Source organism: Ursus arctos, unplaced genomic scaffold (genome assembly GCF_023065955.2).
Source record: "Ursus arctos isolate Adak ecotype North America unplaced genomic scaffold, UrsArc2.0 scaffold_13, whole genome shotgun sequence".
Classification (NCBI taxonomy): domain Eukaryota; kingdom Metazoa; phylum Chordata; class Mammalia; order Carnivora; family Ursidae; genus Ursus; species Ursus arctos.
Genome location: NW_026622797.1, coordinates 24,726,822 through 24,753,261, shown reverse-complemented (window position 1 = coordinate 24,753,261; position 26,440 = coordinate 24,726,822). Strand labels below are relative to the sequence as shown.

At 43.0% G+C, this 26,440-nt stretch overlaps 1 long non-coding RNA gene across 3 annotated transcripts in view; it reads left to right on the top strand.

Moving 5' to 3' along the window:
* Positions 1-26,440, top strand: part of LOC113259502 (uncharacterized) — a 282,949-nt gene that overhangs the window by 150,835 nt on the left and 105,674 nt on the right. For 2 of the 3 annotated variants that reach the window (XR_008958934.1, XR_008958933.1), the window contains exons 3-4: positions 4,490-4,549; positions 7,021-7,122. The exons of the other annotated variant lie outside the window; for it this stretch is intronic. This is a non-coding gene — a long non-coding RNA (uncharacterized LOC113259502). The remainder of the gene's footprint in view (positions 1-4,489; positions 4,550-7,020; positions 7,123-26,440) is intronic. 3 annotated transcript variants of the gene reach the window in all.

Genomic DNA, 26,440 nt, shown 5'->3' with positions numbered 1-26,440 from the left:
GATAAATGAGGAGAAGATGTAATCTAAAAATATCAAAGAATTCAACAGCTGCCTGTGTGTGTGTGTGTGTGTGTGTGTGTGTGTGTGTACCTTTTGAAAGAAGCTTATAAGATATGTAGGTGCAAAGAGTGTAGAGGTGAAGATACTTATGTAAACAGTGACCCGTGGCAGTAACTTTCCACTTGATATAATGCTCTTGTGTTATGCCAACACCCAGCGAATTGTTCTGCCTTTCATACTTTGCAGAATTGCTGTGGAAATGTTACCTTATGCCCTCTTTTAGAAAGAATGTACATATTTGAAGAGGAAAATATCTATGTCATCTGAAATGTTTCATTAAGCATTCAAATGCCTGTCTGAAAAAATATATATCATTTTTTAAGGATAAGCTGATCCCTTACAGAATAATTACACTCCACTTGCAAGATTAAAAAAAAGAAAAACATGCTATGCTGTGATTCTTCTGTGGTGAAATTCAGTTTTTAGCTTCTGTTAATGCTCTTTTTACATTAATATTTGGTTTGTTCTTGCTCATGTTTTATTGCTAGTCATTCTCCGTTTATTTTTGTTTACCACAGTACTCAGGGATTAGGTTTCAGGAAGAAAAACAAACAAGGAAAAATACTTCTGAAGTTCCATACCACATCAGTTGCCTCAACATAGTAAATACAGGCTTAAAAAAGGCCAAGACTCCAACTCAGCCCCAATTCTCTGGCGAGGTCTAAATGCTGCAGGAAGGGAATCAGCCAGTAACTGTTTCCACCATCGTCCCCTGCCCTCCATGTACCTGCCCAGTTGTGCGATCCTTAGCTTGAGTGTGAGGATGTCATTTTCTCAACAAGCACTGGGTCAATTATAAAGTACTTGGCATTGTGGGAGAGCATTGCTTTCTGACCTCCGTCAGCAGACGCTTGATCTCTGGAAGTCTGGGGATTGATTACCTCCTGGTAACCACAGTTGCCAATCTCACTTAAACATTTGGGGAGAAGAGAAGGGCACAGGGGTGGGCAGTCTTATTGCTCCTGGTGGTCAGATCCATTGATAAATTGCCTCTTGGGGAAGATGGAAAAAGGAGTGTGTAATGATTTGTGTATTCGGGAACTTACAGGGTCAGGTGAATGCAATGACTTAACTATCGTGTTTACCTGACACTGACCTTTATTTTACTGGAGTTGGTACATGATTTCAATATTAGGTCTTTGTGCATCTTTCTGGGCTTGGAGGAAGATCTAAATAATTTGCAAATGGTATTTGAAATAATATATATGAGACTTTATAATGCATACATTTACTTATTTCCCATCTTAGGACAAATGACAAATGACAACTAGAAGTAAGAAGACAGACTAGATCTCATGAGGCAGAACCGAGACCCCTACCAGCCCATAGCATCTCTTATTAGAAGAAAAGTCAATTTATCTTTGATGCTATTTACAGACGGTTTCTAGTCTCCCTGCAAACTAAGTTGCAAAAATATTAATATAGGTTTTTACCTTTATGGAAAACCTATGTGCCCCCTATGTTCATTTTCACTTCGTTCAAATTATTAATAATTGATAACTTTAAATACTTCCTGTATGAGATTTTGCATGTCTTTTCCCAGTGCTTGTAATGAGTTTCCTGGGTGTTATCAGAAGTTTCTATTTTTACCATCTTCCTTTGGAAACAAGGTGATTTTAACTGAATGGAGAACAAGCAGGCACCATTGATTTCTATAATGACATTGGCGTATATTCGCTTTCATTTTTACTGCAATTTAATAGCGTATTTGCTTTCTTTCTTTCTTTTTTTTTTTAAACTCTCCTAAGCATCATGCATACATCTTCATTAAGATGTCTTCCTTGAGCCTAAATCTTTTCCCTGTAAGTTTAGAACTAATTCAGAGCTCACCCGAGTGGATGAGTAATTTAAATTGCTACTTCCAACATGCAATACTTTGCACTTGTCTGCTCTGAGTTTCATCTGCCACTGTTTTACCCAATTACTGAGTTTGGATTCTGTGTTTCTCACATCCATCTGTATAGATTTAGGGAACCAAAATAGTTTTGTTTAGTCGGCAAATTTCAGCTCCTCATTATTTAGTTCATTTTCAAGGGTGTTAATAAATATCCTGGAGGATACTACTCTTACACCGACTGCTGATACCCCACTATTAACTCTTTTCCATGCTGGGAGCATTTATTCTTTGGTTCCCTCTCTATCTCTTAACTCACTTTTAACTCATGATTGACAGCCTTTTACCCCTTGCCCAGTGGTTGGCAAGTTCCCTTAACAGTCTCTTGTGTAGCACTTCATCAAAAGCCCTTTGAGAGCCTAAATAAATTACATCTACTAGTTTTCCTTTATCCGCCATTTTGTTGCCTCCATAAAATTTTGCATTAAACATACCAAAGGCTCATAAACAAAATAACAACTTCCAAATGTTCCAGAAACTTCTCTCTTTCCTTTTTGGGTATGCCAAATATCATCTAATGCTGCTTTTTCTTTTCTTTCCCTTAATATTAATTTTCTGTTTGTATCATCCCCTCTGCAAACCGAAGACATATTCCCTGTCTCTTTTAATGCTGTGACATAACCGATGAGATTTTGAGCTACTTTACAAAGTAAATAAATTCCACTGGTTGGCCCCTTTGGAATTGTTGCTAACTCTTTCACTCACTCGCCAGCTTGCTGGAAGTTTCAAGAAAGCAAATTTTCTCTTTGGTAGTTAACATTTAACATTTTGGTTTCAGGGGCATGACCCCTTGTCGGGACTTTTTTTCTATAAAGATATTTATTTGGGCCATATTCATTCTACTCCAATAATTCCTCACCTTATAGAAATGTCTTTTTAATTAAAAAAAAAAAGGAAATTTTAAAGTGTGCAGTAAGTAATCCATCAAAAACTTTCCTTTGTCATGGCTCTGGGTGGCGTCCTGCCCCGGGAGCTCGCCAGTGATGGCTGCTCCTCATTTTGATGAAAGGGCTCCACGGTGCTGGTGCCGTGGGGGGGGGTCCGATGGGGGGATAGTATGGAGGCTACATGCTGTCATTTACATTTACATGCATTTTGAGCCTCACAACAACCTTATGAGGTCTGTGAAGCAATTTATTATTATTATTATTATTATTATTATTATTATTATTATTAAATTGTAGAGTAAAGGAACACATAAGAAGTATTGTTGGCCCAAGGCCACGGGGAACGTTAATGGCCCTAGATTAGAACCCAAGTTTTCACATCCTTCATCCAAGCTCCCTTTTGCTCTTCCAATTGGGCCATTGTGAGCTCTTCTATTCCTTTGAGTTGAACATGTAAAAGATTTAAGCCATTTAAAAAATTACTTGTAGCTTCTTATATGCTGTTTATTTCAAAGCCTTTTCAGGAGGTGTGCATTTCTAAATGTGGAAGGGACATATCCTTGCCCTTTTATATCTTACACCTGCCAAATCTTACCCTTTTGAAGTGAAGGACATTTGCATTTTGGATTAATATTAAGACTACATATAAAAGCATTTTGCTCTCTGAGGTAAGCTTTTCCTCAGTGTTTCAACAAACCATTTATACTTTTATCATTTTTTCCCTATAAAAAAATCTCCCTCATTTAAATTGTCACAGCTTGGGAGCCCTGCCTGGAATACATAATAACTGCTTGTAACACTTAAAATGAAAACAAATTTACCAAGGATGGTGGAACGACAACAAAGAGCAAGGAAAATATAAGTGCATGGAAAATAGTCTCTCCTACGCATATATTTTCAGCACTAAGTATTTTTATTGAAATTGCTGTTTCCTGTTCTGCTTGCCTCCTCTTCATCTGGATTTTTGTGGGGAGGGGATTAAAAATCTAAAGATCGGAAGAGAGAGAGATGAGTCCTGAGAATTGTTACTGGATTTCTTAGGTTTCGAAGGGATCATTTGGTGCTGTAATACCAAATCTGAGCACAAAACTGATTGACAGGGTAGCAGTTAGAGGAAGCCTTCTCAGCCTTGGTACTCTTGACATTCGAGGCGGATACTTGTGTAGGGGGGAGGGCTCTCCTGTGTGTTGTAGGTGTTTGCAGCGTCCCTAGCCTCTATGTGCTAGATGCCAGTAGCAGCCCCCTCCACAGCTGTGACAGCCAAAAATGTCTACAAAACATTGCCCAGAGTCTCTGGGTTTAGAAGCCTGACTTAGAGGCAAGTTTCTTAAGAATGCGCTTCAGCACTCTGGTAGGGGCTTTGGCAAACTTCACTCTTCTTCCCATGGGCAATCTCTCCCTGGCCTTGTCTTGATCCCTGGAAATAAATTTGCCTCCAGTGAAGCCTGCTTGCTTACCCAGCCTTTGCTTACACTTTTTTCCCCTCAGGGAATCTGAAAGATCCATTTACTCTTTTGCCAGAGCTAAATAGAATTGACACACACACTTTGAGAGCTTCCCTATTGGTTGGGTGGAACGCATGACATTTCCTGAAAATTCCATGCTCCTCTCTGGTCTTACCCTGTTACTCCCTTCTTTTTCCACCCAGTGTGAAAACTATGATAAAGTGAGAACCCGACTGGGAAGCAGCAGACCTCGCTGACCTTGGGTGAGCCAATCCCTGCTCTGGGTTTTTGTTTTCTTATCCACACTTTGAAATGGTTGGACTAGATAATACATGTTCATGGCCTTTCAACTCTAGAATACCGTGGTCTGAACGTTCTCATTTTTTGTGTCTTCTTTAATCTGCCAATTCAGACTTTAGAAGCAACCCCTACAGCCTTAGTGACACCACTTTATAAACCTATTTTTGCAGAAACATTTGTTTGGAGTTGTTTACTGACTTTATTTCATCTATATGCCCCTCCCCTCAAGCCTAACTTTATTAACCCATAATGAGAATTTGGGAAAACTTAGTCACGTCTCTTGAGTTGTGTTTGTTATAATGATTATATCAAGAAATTTTGAGTTTAATCACACTTTACAAGACTACATTGTGCATTGAGATTATAGCAGTAAAGTGTGTGAATGAAAACCATATTTCACATACATTAGGGAGAACAAGTTATTTAAAACAACAGGCTAGGAAAGCATTTGGGAAAAAAAGGTATTTTTTTAAATAGATCGAGTAACTAGTACTACTGGATTTACTTGGATATAGGCGTCTCAAAAATTACGAAAAACCGATTCATTCCTACAAATGTATGCATTCTTTTGCTGCTGCTTTGACAATACTGCTGGGGTGCATTAATAGGAAGAAAGTGACTTTCGCAGACATTCCTGGCATTACAGGGAAAGGAGTGACTGAAGTGGAGAAGGCTTCCTTGCCTCTGACTCGCTGGTTGTGTGACCTTGGCCAGGTCAATTTTCCTCTCTGGGCTTCAGTTTCTTCTTAGCTAAAATGGAAGAGTTGAATTTGATTTCTAAGTTCTCTAATAGCTCTAAAATTCAATGAGTTAAATCAGGAATGTTGGTGAGGAGCAAGGCTTTGGAACAAAACTACTTCAGCAGGGCCGGAGAGCAGGGTCCCAGAACTGGCTCCTGCTAGAATGGGCAGACCGTTCTTCTTCCTGCCCGGAGGGGAGAGGCGGGCTGGGCATCCTGCCCTCACTGAGAAGTCAGGAGCACTGCACACAGCAACCTCCTCCCTGCCCCCCAGCTCAGTGCCTGTAGATAAAAGACAGCAGTTCCAGGAAAAGTAGGTGGGATCCTGCTTAGGAAAACACATCTCATCAATAGGCCCCGGGGAAGGAAGAGGACGACAGGTGGGGGTGCTGGATGTCCTTGTAGTTGAAGGAGCAAAGGGGGTGTTGGTGTGCTGCCCAGTGGGAGGAGAAGCAGGTGGCGTGAACGAAGTGTGACTGGAGTGCTCTCCCTCCAAAGATTCACAGTGAAACATGGTGTGGCACCATTCAGAAAGCACAACCCCAGCTCCTGAAGATCTAGCCCCGTCCAGAGCAATACCAGACCTCTCTGTGATCATGCAGTCCGGACTGAAAGCAAGCAGCCATCAGGTTTTCCCAGGAATGTCTGTTAAGGAACTGGCCCACAGAAATACGTTTCATTGGTCTTTCTTGAAGGTGCACTGGGTGCCTTGCATCACGAGCACATTATACACTCATTTGTTGAAGAGAATTTACTGAGACATCATGTGCCAGGTGCCCTCTGCTAGATGCCTGGGGCGTATTAGTGAATAAGCTGCCCAGTGTTCCTGTCCTCAGGGAGCCTGCAGTCCAGCAGGGGAGGCAGGCTACGCCCATGAAAGATCATAACTAACTTCCACAGCATGTTGGAAGGTGATGGGATCAAGGGATAAAAAGAAAAAGCCAGAAAAGGAAAAAAGAGGTGCTTTTATTTTGTCTTCGGTCTAGCTCCTGTGTTCAATATGCTGCTAAGTATTTATTCCTTATTACAATTTCTTATTTAGTTTTTTTCACTGCTGGCATAACTATCTATCACTTGAGGCTAATTCCATGCAGTGTCATGCCGATTTTATGAGCTGAGTCAGATTAAAAAGCCTTGTATTGCTCACTGACACATTTTCTGCAATTTCCTCTCAATACTTCTGTGAGGTCGGGCAGCAGAGGGTATTATTACCCCCATTGTACAGACGAGGAGACCAAGGTTAAAAGAATCTACACAAAGTTTGGTGTCTTGCCTTTTCCTCAGTATTCTTTTGTAGACTTTTGTAGTAAATATTTTTTTGGCATCGTGTGTGTGTGTGTGTGTGTGTGTGTGTGTGTGTGTGAAAAAGCGTTAGCAATTTCAAACAGTTGACTTCAAATAAACATGTGGAACACACCTGGTCTTCACTGGGAATGTCTACTGTGCTGATTACTTTAAGTAGATACACACACGATGGGATATTTGCCATTCTAGGAAAATGACGGTTTAAAAGAAATTTACTTGAATGTGTACCTGATGGTCACCACTGTTGTTCTTGATAACAGAGTTATCCTCAGAGGCCACAAGATTTCCTTAGAGAGCTGGTGACCCACCCTGCTCATGATGGTGGGGAGATTTTTTTCCCCACAGCATAACATTGGTCAAGTGCAAAATCTTTTTTTTGTTCTTCCCTAGACTCTACTGACACTGGTGAATATTAGCATACTGTGCTCTAAGCTCCTGATTTAGCATCAACTGATCTTCTAGAAATGGGCCAGGCCCTTGGGTGCAACCTAGGTAAGTCTTCTTTCGAGGGCAATAGGACAAGAGTGTGCAAATGCATGCACGAGGACACACACACACGATTTCCGAAGTTCCTGGGGAATTTGCCTGTGTATATTCGGATTATATAATTGACAGGATGTAAAGATGAAAGCTGTATTTCTGAATTCCTTTGCTTTGGCCCCCACCTTCCCCACCCCTTGTCCCCAGGACTTCATGTGGCATTTTTCTCCTACCATAGGAAGCTGTGGCAAAGCCTTTGTCTCCAGACTGGTTCTCTATAAAAGCTCTTGGATGCCTTTCCATTAGTTGCTACATGCTCAGCACCCATGGTCTAATTTCAGTGTTAGTACAACCAGAACATATTAAGGAAAGTAAGTTTACTTCTGCTGCTGCTGCAAAAATATGGTTATGTAATGTTTTTGAACACCAGCTATAAGTGACTTTTATTTTGTAGACTTTTCCTCAATAATCTTGAATACTGGTCTTACCAGCAATGTGAAAAACTGGGGGATTTCTAGCTCCCTGTCTTTCCGACCCTCTTCTCTTATTTAGAATATACACCCAATACCAAATGACTTGCAACAAGTTAAAATTAGGCAGCATGGCTCCTTGAAGGGAAGATGGGCTTTGAGATAAGGGAGTGTGGGATTTGGAACCTGATATGACATTTTAGGAGTTTTGTAACTTTGGCCTATTTAGGTCACTTCTCTGAAGCTTAATTTCTTTTTCTGTAAAATGGGATAAGGGCCTCTTACAAGTTTTTTGAGGGATTGAAAGGGATAACAGAGAAAGTGCCTGGCATTGAGGTAGAAATGCTCAGAAAATGTTAGTTTTCATCTCTCTTTTCTGCCCTCTCCCCCTTCGTTGGATAATAAAGCTTTCTTGGGAATGAAGTTTTTATGTGACAGCTTTATTTCTCCATTAGGACTCCATACAGTGGGAACAGGTTGCGGTGCATTGAGAAGGTGTCGGCTTCCCACATGTGGTTGGTGGAAGACGTATTCTCTTTACCACTGTTTTGATTCCAAGACACTCTCATCTTAACCAGTGGCTGAAGATGACACTGGGATGCTCTGTGGGACAGTTTGCCCTTTAAAATCCATTGGTTTGGGAATTAAGAGATCAGCTGTGTTCATCCAACTTGAAAGTGCGCTAGAAAAATAACATACTTTCCTGGCTTCATCTCTCATAAATCTCTCTTCAGTCTGAAGTGTTGTGCCAGAACTTTCCTCACTGTCACCACCGTAGGAACGAGTTTCTGGCCAATGACCTATCCTATGGTCAATTGCTTCTTTCTTAATTTGATGGCTGGGAAGAGCACAGTGACTTCCACACTGAGGAGACAAAGACGCACTTTGATGACTAGGGGCACTTTGAGAAAGTATAACAGGTCCCACCGAGATCCTGCCTCTTTGAATCAGGTGCAGAGGATCGTATTTGGTAGCCCAGCACAAGAGTTTCTCCAGGAGACACTTACAAATTAGTCCTCTCTTTGTTGTAAGCCGAGTGGTTGGCACCTGGTCCAGAACAAGGCCTTCAGCATTAGAGAACATTCCCAAGCACATCAAACACTCCCCACGTTGCCTTCCTTATGAAAGGAGAAAAGACTCCGCAAGAAATAAAACACGGGTGAGGAAAGCTGACAAATAATTAGGAAAAGTAAGATGAGAGTCAGATTCGACATGCTGTACTATCAAAAACATAATGAGAAACAGCTCCATTAACTTTGCATGAGTAACTAGATGCATATACTCTTAGGACTTAAATCACAAGCAAAGCGGAAATTGCCTAAAGAAGTAAATAATTTCTTGATAGAGCCTTTTATAAATAATCATGGTTTGTCTCTGCTGGATATTTCATGTTTAAATTGTCATCAAAAGTTTCCATTTTAGCAACAAGGCATGGGATTGTGTTTTTAGTATAAAAAGCTCAGTTCTTAATAACATCCCTTTAGAATTATTCCTTTAATTCTATTTGCATCTGGAATTCACTGAGGAAACCCAGTAAACCAAACAAAAAACAAGCAGAGACAAAACCATACATGATCGTGGGGACTTGTGCACTTGCAGTGGCAGTAATGACCCCTTCGCAGTGAAGGTCAGCCTTCCGTGCGCCAGGAGCACATGGAAAAGCAAATGTCTAGACAAAAGCTGATCTGGTCTGATATGGCCTACAAAGCAGTAGAAGGATTTCTGTTTGCATCACCTTTATCACACCACTTTTTTCATCCCATCAGAGGGTCATTCTCTACCCCACACTCAGTGAGCTAGATACAGCAGAGAGCGTAAGCCACCTTGGACTGGAGGTGGGAGAAGCCTGTAGGGCACCCTTGGCAAGAAGGTGCCAGCTGTGACCCCTAAGTCAGGTGGAATGAGACCAGCCGGGGTGGAGGGATCCCCTACAGTGGAGAACCCCTGCTTTAGAGAGTAAATACATGTCCAGGAATAGGTGCTTGCTGCCTGTAATGACTGGACAATTGTCAATTTGCATTTGTGATCGCTTTTTCAAATAGCAGAAAAGAAAAAAAAATACATATGCAAAGATACACATTTCAACTCTCTTCCTGATTCCAGTTCCTTCTTGACACCCATGGCAGAGACTTTCCTTTTCAAAGCAGATCTGAAATGTTCCAAAGGCTCAGGGAGCCAAGGCCAATCTTCCTGGATATTCAGTCCATTCCCAATCCCCCACCCCCACTTGGCTGGGCTGTTGCCACCGCGAGACTGAGCCCAGTTCCTCCCCACGCCCTGTCCTTCCCCCTCTGAGCTGCCTCTGTTCACGCTGTTCTCTCTGCCTAGAGAGCTCTCCTTCCCCCAAGTTCTGCTGTCTCTCTGAGACCCGGATGGGCTGGCCCCTCTTCTGGGGGGACCCTCACGTACCCCTGGAGATAAGAGCCATCTGCTCCTCTGCTCGTTTTGCTTTTATTCAGCTTTTGGCCCTTTCCATAGTCAGGCTTGTATTTTAGTTACCGGCCAACCCCCCCCACCAGGTACAGACACCTCAAAAGCCAGAACTTGTCTTAGTCATCTTCTCGTGAGCAAGCGGTGCAGGCAGTAGGAGAGTTTTTCAGCACAGGCAAGACAAGGTCAATGCTGGCTGATACACCTTTTCCTCTCTACTTAGAGCCTGGTGATTCACAGCATGAAAATAAGAGTTCGTCTTTCAGTGTTCAAACCCCTTGCTACTTTAGAGTTTTTGCTGTGGTATCATATTGTGTCCTGGTCTCAGCTTCCAAAAAGTGTTTACACTTCTGCCCTGTAAGAGTTTAGGCCCTGGAAGCTTGGGCTGTATTGTGTCTTTCATTTCAAATCCTGTCCATCAGATTATATTTTCCACATTGGCTTTTCCCTTACAGCCAAAACTAATTCTCAGTGTGTTCAGAGTCAGTGCTGAGTTAGTAAGAAGGGTCCCCTTTGTGCAGTAGGCCCTGGACTGGCATCTGCCAGAGAATTCCAGATTTGTCACCGCTCAGGGCTGGCCTTTCGTTTGGTGCCTAGTGAGGCTGGTTGCTCATGCCAGCCAAGGACCCTGCCGGAGAACTTGCCAGGTGAAGTGTTTGCTCTTCTTAGGATTTTTACGAATGGATTTTTATATAGTTCAGTGTGGATCAGTAATTTTCCACAGTCAGAGTGCCTCTGCCAGATGGGTAGTTTCCTTTAGGTTAGTAGAATGCCTTCCGATAAGATTCAGGCACAAATAAATTGCTTACCCATTATGGACCTTTGGGTACCAGGCATAGAAGAGGGGAGAGGGTCTGGGGTACAGCAGAAGGCCCGAGAGAGCCGAAGAACCCAGAGAGATAGGTGGAATCAGGGTTCCAACCGACAAGGTAACTTAAACAACACGAGGGGACCTATTACTACATATAGTAATGATCTAATTCCTAGTAGGAATTGGAAACTCAGCTGTTTATCTGCTGAGGTTAGGGTGATCCTGTTGGTGTATTTGCTAGCAAAGCAATGCATCTTAAAGAAAGATAACGTATATACACGCATACATAATTATAGCTCGTGTTTATTGAGCTCTTTCCAGGCAAGATGCTTTGTGCTTTACATGAGGTGTGTCATTCAGGCTTCACTACAATCCTAAGAGACAGATATAATTATTTCCACTTTATAAATAACCAAAACGAGGCTTCAGGATGTTGCATATCTTATCTTACTTGCATTCCAAAATTTTAACTGATGGCTTTTCCAAGTTGTTCTTTTTCTTTGTTTTCCCAAAGACTGAAAGAACTGGAGCAGCCCAAGAGTTTTTATTTCCACTGTTGACCAAGGACAAGGCTGTTTAAGAGGTTTGCTGGAGAAAAACATATCAGTTGGGAGGACTGAAACCCGTTGGCTGAGATGTGGGAGGGCGAGCAACAACTATTTTCTCTAAGTAAGAGCTGAGGTTTTAGGACGCAATAGGTACAAATTAGTTTGGCTTCATGGTCCATAGTAACTTCCCCAATGTCCATCTATATTAACCCTTTGCTCCTGACAATTAGCTGACTGGTCTCGAAATTCTTGACTCAAGCCTGGTAGGTAAGCTTCTGTCTCCTGTGAGCATGGCATCAAGAGAGAGGGACATGGGAAGACCTGGGTGTGAATAAATTCCTAGCATGGAAGAGGGCTGGTCCTAAGCTGCCTGCTCCTGAGACTTCTGACAGTTATCCATCTCTCTGCCTATATGGATGTGTTGTGCTTCGGTGTTGAATAAATCCTGAGCTGGGGTTGGAGTAGAGTTCTGGGCATCCGTATAGCACCTGGGCAAGGCATGTGCAGCTCTTCTGTTTCGATCTTTCTTCTGCCTTGAACTTCATGAGCGCAGGAAGAGAGAGAGATCCATACAATCTTTGTAGGTTGTGGGGTAGACAGAGAAGGCCATGAGAGTCTCTTAAACTTGTTCACGTTACCATGATACTTGCTAGGCAACTGCGGGCTCCTCCCTATCTGCTATTATCCTGAGGTTGAAAGGGGTGGGTGGTGAGGCTGAGGGCAATAGATGGCTCCGACCAAAGGTTGCAGGGTGGGGCCAGTCTCCTCACTGCTCCCTGCTGGGTGTGAAAGGAGGAAGAGGAAGGCCTGAGTGCTTCAGCCAAGAGCTCGCACCCTGGGAGCATGGTGGGGGGAGGGGTGCTTGCGCTGAGTATGGGGAGGCTCATCTTCAGCCCTGGAAAAACTGAAAAAGCTCCGGCGAATAAAGAATAGGTGATTAGTAGAATCACCTTGTAAAAATATGTGCTCATAAAAAGTAGGTCTACAAAATGTAAATGCCCTGATTTTCTCCAAGTCTGGAAGATGAACTTCTTGAGTTTATCATCCTTAAAAATGCACAGGAGAGCTAGGAGGAGAGTCAGAAATAAGTTTGCAGAATCTGGAGAAAGAGTAGGAATGACCCCCTGGTAAATTAGATATGATGATTATACAAAAGAATATCAGGAAAATTGAGGGAAACATAAATAGTACAGAACACCTGTGGTAATGTAATCAAGGGCAATAAATAATAGAGATTTTGAAATGATAAATTATGACAAGTGAAATTAGTAGATTTAAGTAGACTAAAAAGATGAGGAACTGAGTCCAGCCAAGCAGATGTTAAATGTTTAGAATTTAGGAAAGCACTTCGGGTGAGTTCTCAAAACATTTTACTTGCAAAATTAGTTCAGATTGATTTGGATATGAACATGCTGGAGATCAGACAACAAACATGGGCTCTCGAGAGATACAAGACACGCAGCAGAATGGAAGTTATGAAAGGGAGGAAATATTTTTTTAGGTAGCTTTTTTTCTGTAGGAAATAATTTTTTTCTATAGGAAATAATTTTTAATGTATCTTTTTGATAACAATGAGGACTGATTCATTTTTTTCTAACCTGAGAGGGCATAAAATAAAACAGAAACAAGGAGATGCCAGGAAAAAGGAATAAGCACATTAGATTCTATTTTTGAAAAAAGCAATCTGAACCTGAATCTGTTCCGTGTTGAAGAGAATCATGGAATGCAGTGACGCAATCCTGACTGTCCATTCATTCTGCAAGCACGCGTTCCCTGTCTCCTGTAGGCTGGGCACTGTTCTAGTGTGGAGCACAGGCCCACTAAACACAGCCTCTGCCCTGGGTGCAGGCCCGTTACACTTGGTGTCGAGGGAACCTCCGGAGGGAGGCTGAAGGGTCTAAGGAGGGACGCGTCGAGTCAGTGGGAAGTGACTTGAGTCTTAATTTATAATAATAACTGCTTATGTTGTGTACTATTTTGTATTGTAGGAAGCACCTGCATATGCTTATGCTCACGTGGTCCTTGTCACAGCCCTGTGGGGTTGTGTGTTAACACTTCTGGGGTCTCTTTCACATCTGCCGTGTTTGACATGATGATTGGCTGCATCTTTCTTTGTGACATCCTCTCCTCTCCCCACTTCTGGGAGATTTGGCTCTAATAGTTTTCTGTCCATCTCCCTGGATGCTTCTCAGGTTCTATCACTGCTTTTTTCCTTTAACCCATCCCTTAAATGTCAGTGTCTCTAAGGGTTCTGTCTCCTGTTCTCTTCTCCTTCATTTTATACACTGGTGTTGGCGATTTACTCTTCTCATGGCTGACAGGCTCAAGAATTGAGAGTGGAGAGCCCTCCCCAGCTGGGGCAGGGGAGGAGAGGCATTGGAGAATTTCAAGGGGATGGTGCGTGCAGTTGGAAAAAGACTCTGGGGTAACTCTTTGTTTTGAGTACCACTTACCTATATATGTTGATGATTATATTCCTGGCCAACCTCTCTGCTGAACTCTGGATCTCCTGTCCAGTTTTCCACCAGAACTTTGTGGTTGGCTGTTTCATCAGAACCTCATGCAAATGTCCCAGATGAAACCTCCTTGTGCCCATTCCCCCCACCCAGGTCAGGAAAGTGCTGCATCTTTTTCTCCTCCCCCTCCCGGCACAGCCTTGCTTTCCCAGGGCATACAATCAGTCTCCACACCCTTTAAATAATAGCTTTAAAAAATCTCTAGAATATGCCCACTTCTAGTCCTATTGCTGCTGCCATAAGCCAGAACACCATCATCACTCTCCTAAATTATTGCAACAGGCTCCTAACTTGTTCCTATTCTTCCAGTCTTCAGTTCTTGATACACATTCTCCAAGCAGCCACTACAGTAACTGTTGTAAAATCAAAATCTGGCTATGTAACTCATGGCCAATAGGGAAACAGAGAGAATGGCCCTTGACCGGGCCCCTACTTACTTGCCCGCCTCATCTCTTGCCATTCTCACCCTGACTTCCCCTTGAGCTTTGCTCTGGCCATACTGCGTGCCTTCCCCAGATGCACAGTGCTCCCCGTCATCTGCTTGCCCAGCCCCCTGCCCTGCTTGGCTTACCTCTCCTCTACCTATGCCTTCACATTTCAAGTGTCCATCTGGCTGGCTTTGCACAACCCCCTTCCAGCCACGAGTTTGCTGCCGCCTCCTCCTTTGCCTCTGTGACCCCTCGGGCGCAGCAGGCTTCTTAATATTGCCCTCCTGGAATATAAAAGCTCTTTGAGGAACAAAACAATTGTTCTATAGGATTTTACACTAAGAGCTCAAAAAGTAGCAGACACCCCATTAATGTTTTTTAGATAAATGATGAGTGCATAATAAATAGCTAGAGCTCAGAAGAAGAAATAGAGGTGAACTCACATGTCTGAGTGACAGAGTGAGTCTTCTAATTTAGGATTATTTCCCATAAATCATATATTTATGGTCACAGAGACCGTATAGATGTACACAAGTTGCAATGGAATCTTTATAGTGTGAGATGTTTTATAGGCCTTTCTATTTTTCTCTTTTGCTACAGAATGGTAGTTAGTGCTCCATGATAGCGAGGGAAATGAAAAGCCAATGTGGCTAACAGAACAGGTGTGATAAAGGGAGAAGTGGCCTGGGAATCGGGGCCTGGCCATCAACTCTCCAAGCTACGTCTCTCCGAGCACGTAACTTCTCGTAGGCTCGGCCTCCCGCTCCACAGAATGTGGGGGTGGATTAGATGATGTTTAGAGTCCTGCCTACCTGTGTCACTCTATTGTACTGCATGTGTCACAGTGCCCATTACGCCACTTCCTCCTTCAAAAACTCAGTGAGCAACTGGTGAACATCCTGAGAGGTAGGACATGTCCCAAAGCATGACACGGCTCTCCTGGATGGCGCACAACTGAAGGGCACACCGGGCTGATGTCAGATGCAGATGTTTTCCCCCAATAGTAGATGGACCCAGTGTGAGGGGTGGGAAGTTGTCCTGGTGTCTCCCACAGCAGCCTGTCCCGAGGGTCTGTCCTGTAGTTTGTCCCTGGACGCTGACAGGAAATTCTCTGCCCCACATCTTCTAATGAGGAACGCGCGCCTGGCAGAGACGTGTCCAGTCCTAGAGAGGAGTTGCCTACCCTCTCTGCCACCCGCTGCAGCTGGCTGGATTAAGGTGGCATGTGTCACAATCACAGTCAAATTTAAGGCTCGTTAAAAACCTGTGGCATGACCTCATGCAAAAAACATGAGCTGCCATCAAGCTCTTGAACTGGGAAATACTGAAAGAATGGGGCAACTAACCCTATTCATTCTGGTAGTGGCAACAGGAGCTGAAAAAAGACATGAGAAAGAAGCCCCGAAGTCAGGTAGGAACTAGGAACTATCCTAACTTGTTCCTATTCTTCCAGTCTTCAGCTCTTGATACACATTCTCCAAGCAGCCACTACAGTAACTGTTGTAAAATCAAAATCTGGCTCTGTAACTCATGGCCAATAGGGAAACAGAGAGGATGAATCTTGACCGGGCCCCTACTTACTTGCCCTTACTTGTGTCAGAGTAACCTGAAATTATAAGGAAGCAGAAACCGTAGTGTGCAAAAACCAAAAGGTTTTACTCACACCTAGGAGTTTCTGAGGGATGGGCTAAGTGATCTGGAGTAAGGAACAAGCAGGTTAGAAAGACGAGAACAGAGCGGGCAAGGAGAGAAAGACCACAGTGGTCTAACCCGTATGTTCCTGCTGCTGGCATCTGGATGGCTGGGTGGGACCTGCACAGTCTTCTGGTGCAATTTCATGCTCAGAAAGTTCTGGTCCTACCACAGTTCCTGTTCTTATTTCTGTGAGGTTCTTTTTCTAGGGTTTATCCTTACAACAACCATTCATTCCTCCCTCATCTCTTTTTGGGACCTAGAAGTACCTGACACAGACATGCTTAAGGCAGGACTCCTTAATTCCGATGTGTGGGTTTGATTCCCACCAGCTTTCTCTCCTCGTCCACTCTGTCTTGTCTTAATTCATTGCTCCGGCCATTGGTAGGCATTCGGGTGTCCGAGAATCCAGGCCATTCTTTCTCCACACTCAGGTAACCTTTTCATTCACAGCACAGCTCCTTCAACAGGCAGCGACCCAGTTCCCCACATGCTGATATTGATGGAAATACTGAAATTTGAGTTCTACAATTTGGGGCTTATGGACTCCAAGAAAACTCTGGATGGTCTTCAAGGTCTAGAAATCCTCTGAAATGGTATGCAGTGTGTGTGTGTGTGTGTGTGTGTGTGTGTGTGTGTGTGTCTGCTCACGCGCACAAGAGAGAGACAGAGAGAGATTTTTCTGAGAGTTTCCATAACTTTAATCAGAATCTCAGAGTGATCCATAACAAGTTAAGATCCTACAAGTTAAGATTACTCATTTATCACTAGCATAGCTGGGGTGCCAAAGAGCTCAGTCTCTAGAATCAGAACTGTGACTGAAATCCCAGCTGTACCGCTTACAATTGAGGTAGCCTTGAATATTTCTCTTCCCCTATATCTTATGTTATTCATGCATGAAATGGGTCTAATACCAATAGCACTTACATATAGGAGTGTTAGGAGGATTAAAAGAGATAACAGACATAATGTGCTTAGCACAGCTCCTGGCATATAGTGAATTCTTAGTGATGGTGTATATTACATTTTTTATTATATTTAATAAATATAAATGTGATCATTGCTTCATTGTCATGTGTTTTCAAGCTCTGAATATTTATGTTTTATTACTGAGGATAATTTTTTTTTTTTGTCAGAGAACTAGGAGACTAGAGGAAAGGACCAATAAACAAATACAATTTTTCAAAAGTAGAATTTTTATTCTCTAGTGAAGCATAGCAGGAAATGCTTCTAAGTGGGTGCTTATAGTTTATAAAATGTATAAATAAATGTATAAAATGCTGATGAGGCAAATCTATCTATTTTATACTGATGAGCATTTTATATATCACCATAATCATTAATAAAAATGAGATGAATTTAAAGTCAGCTGCTTATAGGTTAGTGAAATACTGAAATGACTAGAGTTTCACTTAAGTTGAAGAATTGTTACCACTTACCATACACACATTTAATACCTACTGGTTCGCCATGGAGGAATAACTAAGAAACCAAATGTGCTGACTTAGAGTTTGTAGGAATGTTTCAATACAGCTGCTTTCGCTTGATTATATTTCTTTAATGCCTGGTAAATTGCGTCCAAATGGGAGAGAGATGGCACCATTTTCTCAGTTGACTTCAACTAAATCCCCACTCTGTGGAAACAGATTTCCCAGGAATCTGCCTGGACTCTTAGGAGTGGTGGGAAGGACCACGGAGCAAGAGTGAGCATGCAATCAGCTGGGGCGATCCAGCTGGTTCTATCTAACAGGTAACTCCTGATGAGGCCTCCATGGTGGAGAAAATCCATCCTCAGAATTCCTGACGGGAGGCCCTTGACTTTTAATTTGACAGGTGGTTAGTCAGGTGTATGTGAATAATCATTATACGGGAACAACCCCAGCAAAACAAAACCCAGCCCTACTCATGAATGTGAAAAATGTCATGTTTCCAAAATAGTGATATCCAGCCTGCCTTTGAAAGGTAAGAGGCACAAAGGTGGTCTTTACCAATGCAGCGCAGTGTTCTTATTCTACCAGGTGGAAAAATTAAAAGTAGAGAATTTTCTGGCCCTCATCCAGTAGCCCCGCCTCTATTGATTGGGTCTATGACCTGCCATTGCTCCAGCCCACATGGATATTTGGCTGGACTTCACATCTGTGTAGGACAAATGTCCTGCCACTCGCAGCTCTAATGGGTACTAGTAGTCAAGACGAAGATGATGATGATGGTGATGTTTTTAGCTGGGTGCTCTTTTTGATGAGTATTTGTACATAATTTTTAATCTAAAGGGCTCAGATAGCACTCTGGTAGTGGGCTTCTGTCTTACCTCTGAGAGAATGCTCCTTGTGTCCGTGGTCTGCACCTACCCTTGGCCACATCCAGGTTTAGGGCCAGTGGCCAGTAATTTGTTTAGGGGCAAGGCTGTTGCACAGCAGCTGTCCTTCAAACATGTTGAGAACTGATTCTGACCCTCGTCCCAATCCTTCCTTAAGACGTCCTCATGGAGGACACTGTATCGGCACAGTGTCCAGCTCAGGAGAGGAACTAGTTAGGTACTCTGGCAATATTTGGTTAAGCTCTTTGTAATGAATACATGAATGGCTTCTTCGTACAATGATCAACCTTCTCCTTCACCCCGTGATTCTCTGTGTTTTTTTTTTTTTTTGTCTTTTGGAGGAGACAGAGACAATTAAGGCATTTGGAAAATTCTTTAATACTTTACTGGTACAATAGTTCTCCCTTACCCCTGGTTTGCTTTCTGTGGTTTCAGGTACCCAGGGTTTCAGTCACTTGTGGTCAGCCTCGGTCCAGAAGCAGCTGATGCTCCTTCTGAGATATTGCCAGAAAGTCAGTTGTAGCCTAACACTATATCACAGTGCCTGTGTCATTTACCTCACTTCACCTCATCACATAGGCATTTTATCATCTCTCATCATCACAAGAAGGGTAAATACAGTATAATAAAATATTTAGAGAGAGAGAGACCATATTCACATAACTTTTGTTATAGTGTATTATTATAATTGTTCTGTTTTAATATTGTTGTTAATCTCTTACTGTGCCTAATTTATAAGTCAACCTTTATCATAGGTATGTATGTATAGGAGAAAACATAGTATGTATAGGGTTATTTTAGACATCCATTGGGGGTCTTGGAAGGTATCTCTTGCAGATGGGGGGGGGCAATTGTAGTTGCTTTTTATGCAACAGCAGACATGAACATTAGTATAATTTCAAATAGTTCCCAATATGAATACTTTATGTCTATTCCTTTTCTATAAGGTTCTTCCACTGCACTGACTTTTTCATTCCTAAATTTAGGCATGAGAATGAGACCTCTAAGTAATTCCTCTAGAAATTCCAGGGCCTCCAGATTGGGTACCAAGCCTAGCATTAAATTGATTTATAATTGTTGTAGTCATTGTTTCTATAAACTCACTCTAGGGAGGGAAGTGGGGAGGTGTGTGGTGTGGCTTTGTTTAGTCGCTCCTCCAGAAGTCTCATAGCCCCTTTTCCGTAGTCCCTTTCCCTGTATGGCTCCAGGTTACTACTGAGCGCAAGATACATTTAAAGAAAGGTGTAAGTGAAGCAAGTGATGAGGGGTGGGGGTTGGAGCTCCAAGCACAACGGCAGGTTTTTCGTGTGGATGCTGATCGGCTTGCTCACCTTGTGGACCACCCAAGGCCACAGCTCCTCCAGCATGAGCCCCTAGCCAGATGGACATGCACCTGTGTGGTACATTGGCTTGGCTTTACCATGCAGATCACCTTATCACTGACACTGACACTGAGGAAAGACAGACGTGAGCTCCAGTGTGTCCTGGTAGGTTCCAGCTGATCGTCTCAGGTTCTAATTTGTCCTTGCTCTCCCGTACTTCACATTGTGTTCTCCTTCCTGACTCCTGGCCCCCGCCCATGGCAACCTCATGCCCAACAACAGCCACAGAAGCAATTTGTATACACGGACTTTTCTAGCAGCTCCCCTACTTGTGTGAAGTTTAGCCCCTATCATAAATCTCTATTCTACGGCCTTCCTGGTAGATTTGTTTCTCTAACTGAATTTGATGGATCCACTGTTCTTACCCTAAACAGATACCAGCATCCCTTTTCAAACAGTGGCCCTGGAGTTTCGGGTGTTCTCTATACTGTCTTGGGGATCACCAACCCTACTTGGGGGAAAGCTTGAAGAGCTTTTTCTGTAATTCATCTGGTATTTTGTTTTATGTAACTCAAGTACTACACTACCCATGGGAGGGAGTAGCTAAGGTAAAAATAGACAATCTTTTGCCATCAAAGAGCCTGACAGTATAGGTCAAGCGTATACACCCAAGACACAGATATGGACAGACTGAAATACCTGGGAACATGAAAGAAGTGCAAAAAACATGAGGATGGGGTGGAGTAAACCAAGGTAAACACAAGTTATGTGTACAACAAATATTTGTTGAAAGAATGTATGAGACGTGTTTTGACATTTTTAAAAAAGATTTTATTTATTTATTTGAGAGAGAGAGAGAGAGAGCGTGCGCACACGCACAAATGAACAGAGGGAGGGGCAGAGGGAGAGGGACATGAAGTCCCCCTGCTGGGCATGGAGCCTGATGCCAAGATCATGACCTGAGCGGAAGTCAGATCCTTAACCAACTGAGCCACCCAGGTGCCCCTTGACATTTTTAACAAAAAACAAATCCAACAATATTAAAAAAGAATATAAAATTATTCTTTAATTTCCCACTTTTACAATGCCTCAAAATAGCTCTTTTCATTTTCAGATATTGTTCTTCGTGTCTATGTACATTCGTTAGGTATTTGGAATCACAGTACACAGCTTTGGTCATTCGTTTGTCCCCACTTAGTTTCTATATATATATATTGACCTGGCTCTGGAGGGAGGCTATGAGTACTTTTAAGGAGATTTTAAACCTTTGTTCAAAAATGTGTGATGTTTCCTTCTTCAGCTCCTGCTTAGACGGTTGGGTTCTGAGCAGGACATGAGCTGTTTTGGAAATTGGTCTGACAAACAATTGCTAAAGCAGCCTGTAGCCAAGGTGAGCCCTAAAAAGTAAGAGCTGTTGCTAAGGGAACCACTAGAGAGACATTTAGGGATAAACTTTGCTCTTGTATTTAAATTTCTTGCTACGTTCCTTGCTTACTGGACTTGAACATTTGAACAGCTCTGATGCAGATAGGAATGTCCCTGGGGTGATGGGGTGATGGCCATGGCCTGGCGGGTGGAGGGCACTGGTGGATGGAGGAGCCAGGGCCCACCGCTGGAGAGAAGGAACAGGGGCGGCTCCTGCCTGCACTTTCTGGACTCAGGGATCTGCGAGTGCGAGTGAGCCTTAGCTTACGATTGCGAAAGATCATCCCTGTGCGGCTGCCAAGGTTGCTACCTACCGGGGGGCACGTGTTTTGTAAGCTGGCTGGACACACCCATATATATGTGAGCCCAGGAATACAACGCAGATGAAAGCTTACATCTGACTCCAATCCTTCCTGCTGATAAAAATGGAGCTGCTTTGGTTGAGTTTTGCCGGCAGGGACTGAGAATTTCTCTTGCTTGGCTTTCACCCCACCCTTACTCCCACCTCTAGTTCTTTTCTCTTGCTGTCCCTGAGGCCTATGTGGTTATAAGAAAAATAGCTTGAAAAATGGTGGTTTAGAACCACTTGTGCTCATACTTTGTCTTGCGAGGAAATATGAAGTGTTAATGTTGGAGTCAGATATTTTGCATCTTTTTTATTTTCCTTAATCTCTTTGCAATAATAATGATCCTATAATAGCAAATTCTATAATTGCGAAGTCATAGCTCCTACAATGCACCAGGCCCTGTTCTAAGCATACAGCAGCTCATTTAATCTTTCCAACAACCCTGCGAGGAAGCTATTACCATCATCCATCGCCTCTAAAACAGATTTTTCTCTCACATCTTAGCATCTGTGAAATTGGGATGTGTCTTACTTTTAATGGCGTGTCATAGTTTAATTGGTAGCATTTCTTAATGGAACATAAAATAATGGTGTTTTTTACAATAGATGATGGCTCAGGTTCTATCCTCATTTTCCGAATGAAGAACGAAGGCACGGAGAGGTCAGGTGACTTGTCCAGTATCACAAACCTTGGTGTTCTGGCTTCGGAGTCCCAGCTCTTAAGCTCCTTGTGCCCAGCCTGGCATTCCTCTGTCCCTCCCTGTGCTGCCACAGAGGGGTGCACCTTTTGCCTAGAGGCCCCACCATTGCTGACAGCAGATTTCACTCGTTGGGTCAGGGCCTCGTCCCAGGAGCCCTCCATGACAAGTCCCATGACCCTGGCAGGGAAAAAACATCAAGACTTTTCATTCAGCCATTCACATTCTGCTGGGATTTAGTTATTATATTGCTTTCGCAAATGAAAGGCAGTTCCAAAGGAGTCTTTTGGAAATGAAGCACAAGGCAAGCTTTGAGCAGAGAAGAGACTGGAAGTGTAAGTTGTAAGCTGGAACTGGTTCTGACTGGCTTGAAAGAGCTCTTACCAGCTGGTTCCTAAATCATTGGTAGCTTGAAATGGACCACGGTAAAAGTGTTTACAACACAGCAATGGGCAAACACTGTGAATCAGGACTTTTTGTGTATTTGTCCTTTTCAGAGAGCCAGTTTATGAGCACATCCCTAGATAGATGCTAAATTATTAGCATCCAGCAGAAAGCCCTCATTAGTCAAAACACAATTGTAGGAGGGGATCGGGTGAGGTGGGTTACAGGGTGTGTGTATTAATTTAATTTAATTTAGCTTCTGTTATGATCTTAATATCTATAGGGTAGGAGACCGATGACGCATATGCTATCCATCTGAAGAGCTATAGAGAAAGAAAAATTACCTAAGGAGAGAGCAGTACCTGCTTTTCATTTTGCCCTCCTTGTTGAGAGGAGAGGTTAGTGAACTATTTGCCGTGGGGAGTGGGTGGCCAGTGGGGCTTCCAAGATCATCCCAGAAGCGTAGTGCAGAAACAGTAGCTATTAGATTCCGGAAGGCAGTGCTCAACATGTAGGGAGGGATCAATAAAAGTTATTATTGAACGAAGCAATTATATAAGGGTTCTTACACAGTCACATTTCTTCCATGTGGGTTTTCTTTTGTTTCTCTTTTTCTCCTTGGTGATTCTCAGCAAAACGCACAAAACTAAAAGAGCTGTGGGATTATCATTAGGAGGAGGAACGAAGTGAGCCGCTGTGTGCCTTGGCCTGGAGAGAGAAAACTCCAGGGAATAGACTAAATCATAGCAGGGTTAAAAAGAAACCCAAAGCTGGCCAAGACCTCGAGTTTTTGGACAAGAGGAAAGGAAGATCATGGGAGATGGCTGGGGTTTGAAGAGAAACTCTTGGGGCCAAAAGTGAGGGAAGGGAGCTTGAGTCCCCAAACAGGGGCTCTCTGGTCATCTTGGGGCCAGAGAAGACACAGGACATGGGTTGTGGGGGAGGGAAAAGAAAAGGGACGATGACTGTCAAGGCAGACTGGAGTTGGAGGTGAGCTTTATGGCTGCTTTAAATGTTGCAAAAGACCTGCCCGTTTCTCACTTCCAAATTGGGCTATTTTAGGAAAAAACCAACAAAAATCTTTGTGATTCTCCTCTCTTTAGAGCTGTCAGTGATTCAGCTCAGGCAAGGTAACCTCACGGATCATAGGGCGGAGATTTTAGCAGTTGGGCTCTTGGAAACTCAGAAGGAGAGGATGGGCTTCCTGAGCGTATGACCTAAGGCTGGATAGCAACTTTTAGGATGACCTTCCTGACATCTTCCCCCACTCACAAAAAACGGTTGCTCACAATCTATTAACAAATTTGGCTCTCATTAATAATTCTTTGAACAGGCAGAGCAATTCTAGCTGATTGAAAATAATTAGCAACCTCTCTAAATGATTAAACAGCATGTTCGGATTTTCACTTATATCATTATTTTGATTGAATGATGTGTATGTGTGTGGGACTGTGTATTAACAAGGTGTCTCCTCAAAGTAATAATAACTACTCGATGAGAAAGAATTGCGTATTGCTCAGCATAAAAGGGAAAAGAAGTCTAGGGCAGGTGAGCAAAAGAACAAAATTAGGACCTAAAATAAATTATGAGAGACAGACTGGGGCAGAGATAAAGTTTCATGGGGGGTAAGTGATAAACACATAGAAAAATACTTATGACGTTCTGAGCATAGCATCAGAAGATTGAAAATTCTGGTCAGCGTCAACAAACAAGCAGTGTAATTAATCTGGAACAGAAAGAATACCACAGATGTTTAAAATTATTTTTTTTTCTACTGACTCAGTCTCCTGCATATTTACAAATTGAAGGTTGCAGATTAATAGCCCCTGAGATTCGTGCCCAATGGGCTCCGCTCCAGGTTTGTGTTTGCACTCAATGACATCCTTTTGGATTCAAACTATTTCCCCTAATCGGAATATAAGAAAAATCAAAGCCTAAACCTGCTTTGTCTCACACTGGTCTCCCAAGTGTATTCTGTGAAGGATTCACCCAGCAAGAATAACAAACAAAAACTCCCACCAGAAAGCGCAGCATCTCACAGAGGTGTGCCGGCTGCTGTCCCTTGCTCATGTAACTCGGTTTGGTGCAGCCTCATTCATAACACAATAACACTAACTCGCTCCCACCTGGTTCATTTGAATTCTGATTTTGCTGCATGCCTCCATCTGGATTAGCTCAACAGACTTTAAATGCTAGGGAACAGATTATGCAAACATGGAAGTTCATAACACTCCGAGGACATTTTATTTCACAACCTCGAGTAGTAGGCAAATATTTCATGGAGAGGGAAACTAAGTCACCAAGCTGTTTTGCTGGTGGTTTCAGGTCTCCCGGCAAGTCGGAGGCAAAACTAATACTAGCATCCTGGCCAGCGCTGGAAATTCTGCAGGACAGTGTTCTAGCACTGCCCTCTTGCAGGTTGTTTTGTCTTTTTTAAAGTAGGCTCCACAACTGGCATGGAGCCCATCGTGGGGCTTAAACTCACAACCCTGAGATGGAGACAAGAGCTGAGGTCAAGAGTTTGACACTCAACTGACAGCCATCCAGGTGCCCCCTCTTCATTTTTTTGTTTGTTTTTTTAGTGCGTGTTAAACATGACATTTTTTTCCTGAAAGGGCAGTGAAAAACCGAGTGACTCCGAATAATTTAGAAGGAGCTCCGTCTTATCCCTGGGAGCCTTTCCTGCAAGGAGTGCTGGCTGATGGAAATCCAAGAGAGCTCCAGTCGTGGATTGCGGCGATGACGGAGTGGCTCAGGTGGTTTACGGGGGGCGCAGAGCCATGGCAACCCCCGCCAGACCCTTTTTAACCTGGAGCATTCATCTCGAGTCTCTGGCTTGAAACACGGAGTCTACACAGATACTGGCCATCCCATAAACAGGGAAGGCGGATATCATTTGCCGAATACTGAGTTCGCAGCTAAGGCCTTCTACTTCCTTGCTATGAGGCTGGCTGATCAGAAGCCAAGTCTTTGGCTCTTTTTCTCTGAAGTTAGTAAAATAGAAGATGGTGAGAATAGATTAAAATGTTCTTAAAAAAAAAAAAAGCCTTGTCTCTAAAAATTATGTATTCACAATTTAAATATTATCATGTCTTAGATAGGAGCTTTGTCCACATTTACTTTCAAGACCCGAAAGGCATTCTGAACACACATAACATGCAGGAAAGTGCTCAGAGAGATCCTGAGACATCATCTGTCTACCTAGGAAGCAGAATAGAAATAGAAATAGAAACCAGGTATAAAAATAATTTCTCAGAATCTCCGGCCTACAAAACAGACATTTGGTTGTTACCAGTCATCTGGCCCTTCCTCCTTTGCCTCCTTAGCTCCTCTTAATCATTCGCATCTTTTCTAGTCTCTCCAAGTCATTAGGCTGGGAGAGTATTGGCAATTATCTCTAACGGCCCCATTTAGGTAGTGTTTACATAACAACAACAACAAAAATGTTTCGGAAAGGAGTTCGCTGTCGTACTGGTGTAAGCACCAGTTCCTTCACCTAAGAACCCGTTCTTCTTTACAGAATGTTTCATCAAAATGTTTGTTTGGAACCAAGAGGCTCAGCCTTGGCGAGGGGCGTTTTCCACATAAAAGCTCTCTGATTGGATTAGCGCTGGCCTCACCCAGAGTGTCCTAAAACTGTCTTATCTTTTAACACATTTTCTAACTCCTTTTAGACAAAAGAAGGAAACCAAAACAAAATTGGGGCTAACAATGTGGTTAGGAAGATAGGGCATCAGCCTTGTACCGGGGACACACATTCCCGTGAAAACGAAAGAAATGCAAAGGAGAGAGTCATTCGATTTCCTAACGTGCAGAGTTGGTGGGACTTAAAATGAACCTTCCTCAGCCCACAGATGTGGGACTTGGGAACCACACAGAGCAGAGCGACTGATCATATTTTCCAAAAACACTTGGCCTCTGATCCAAGAGCTGATTGAAACAT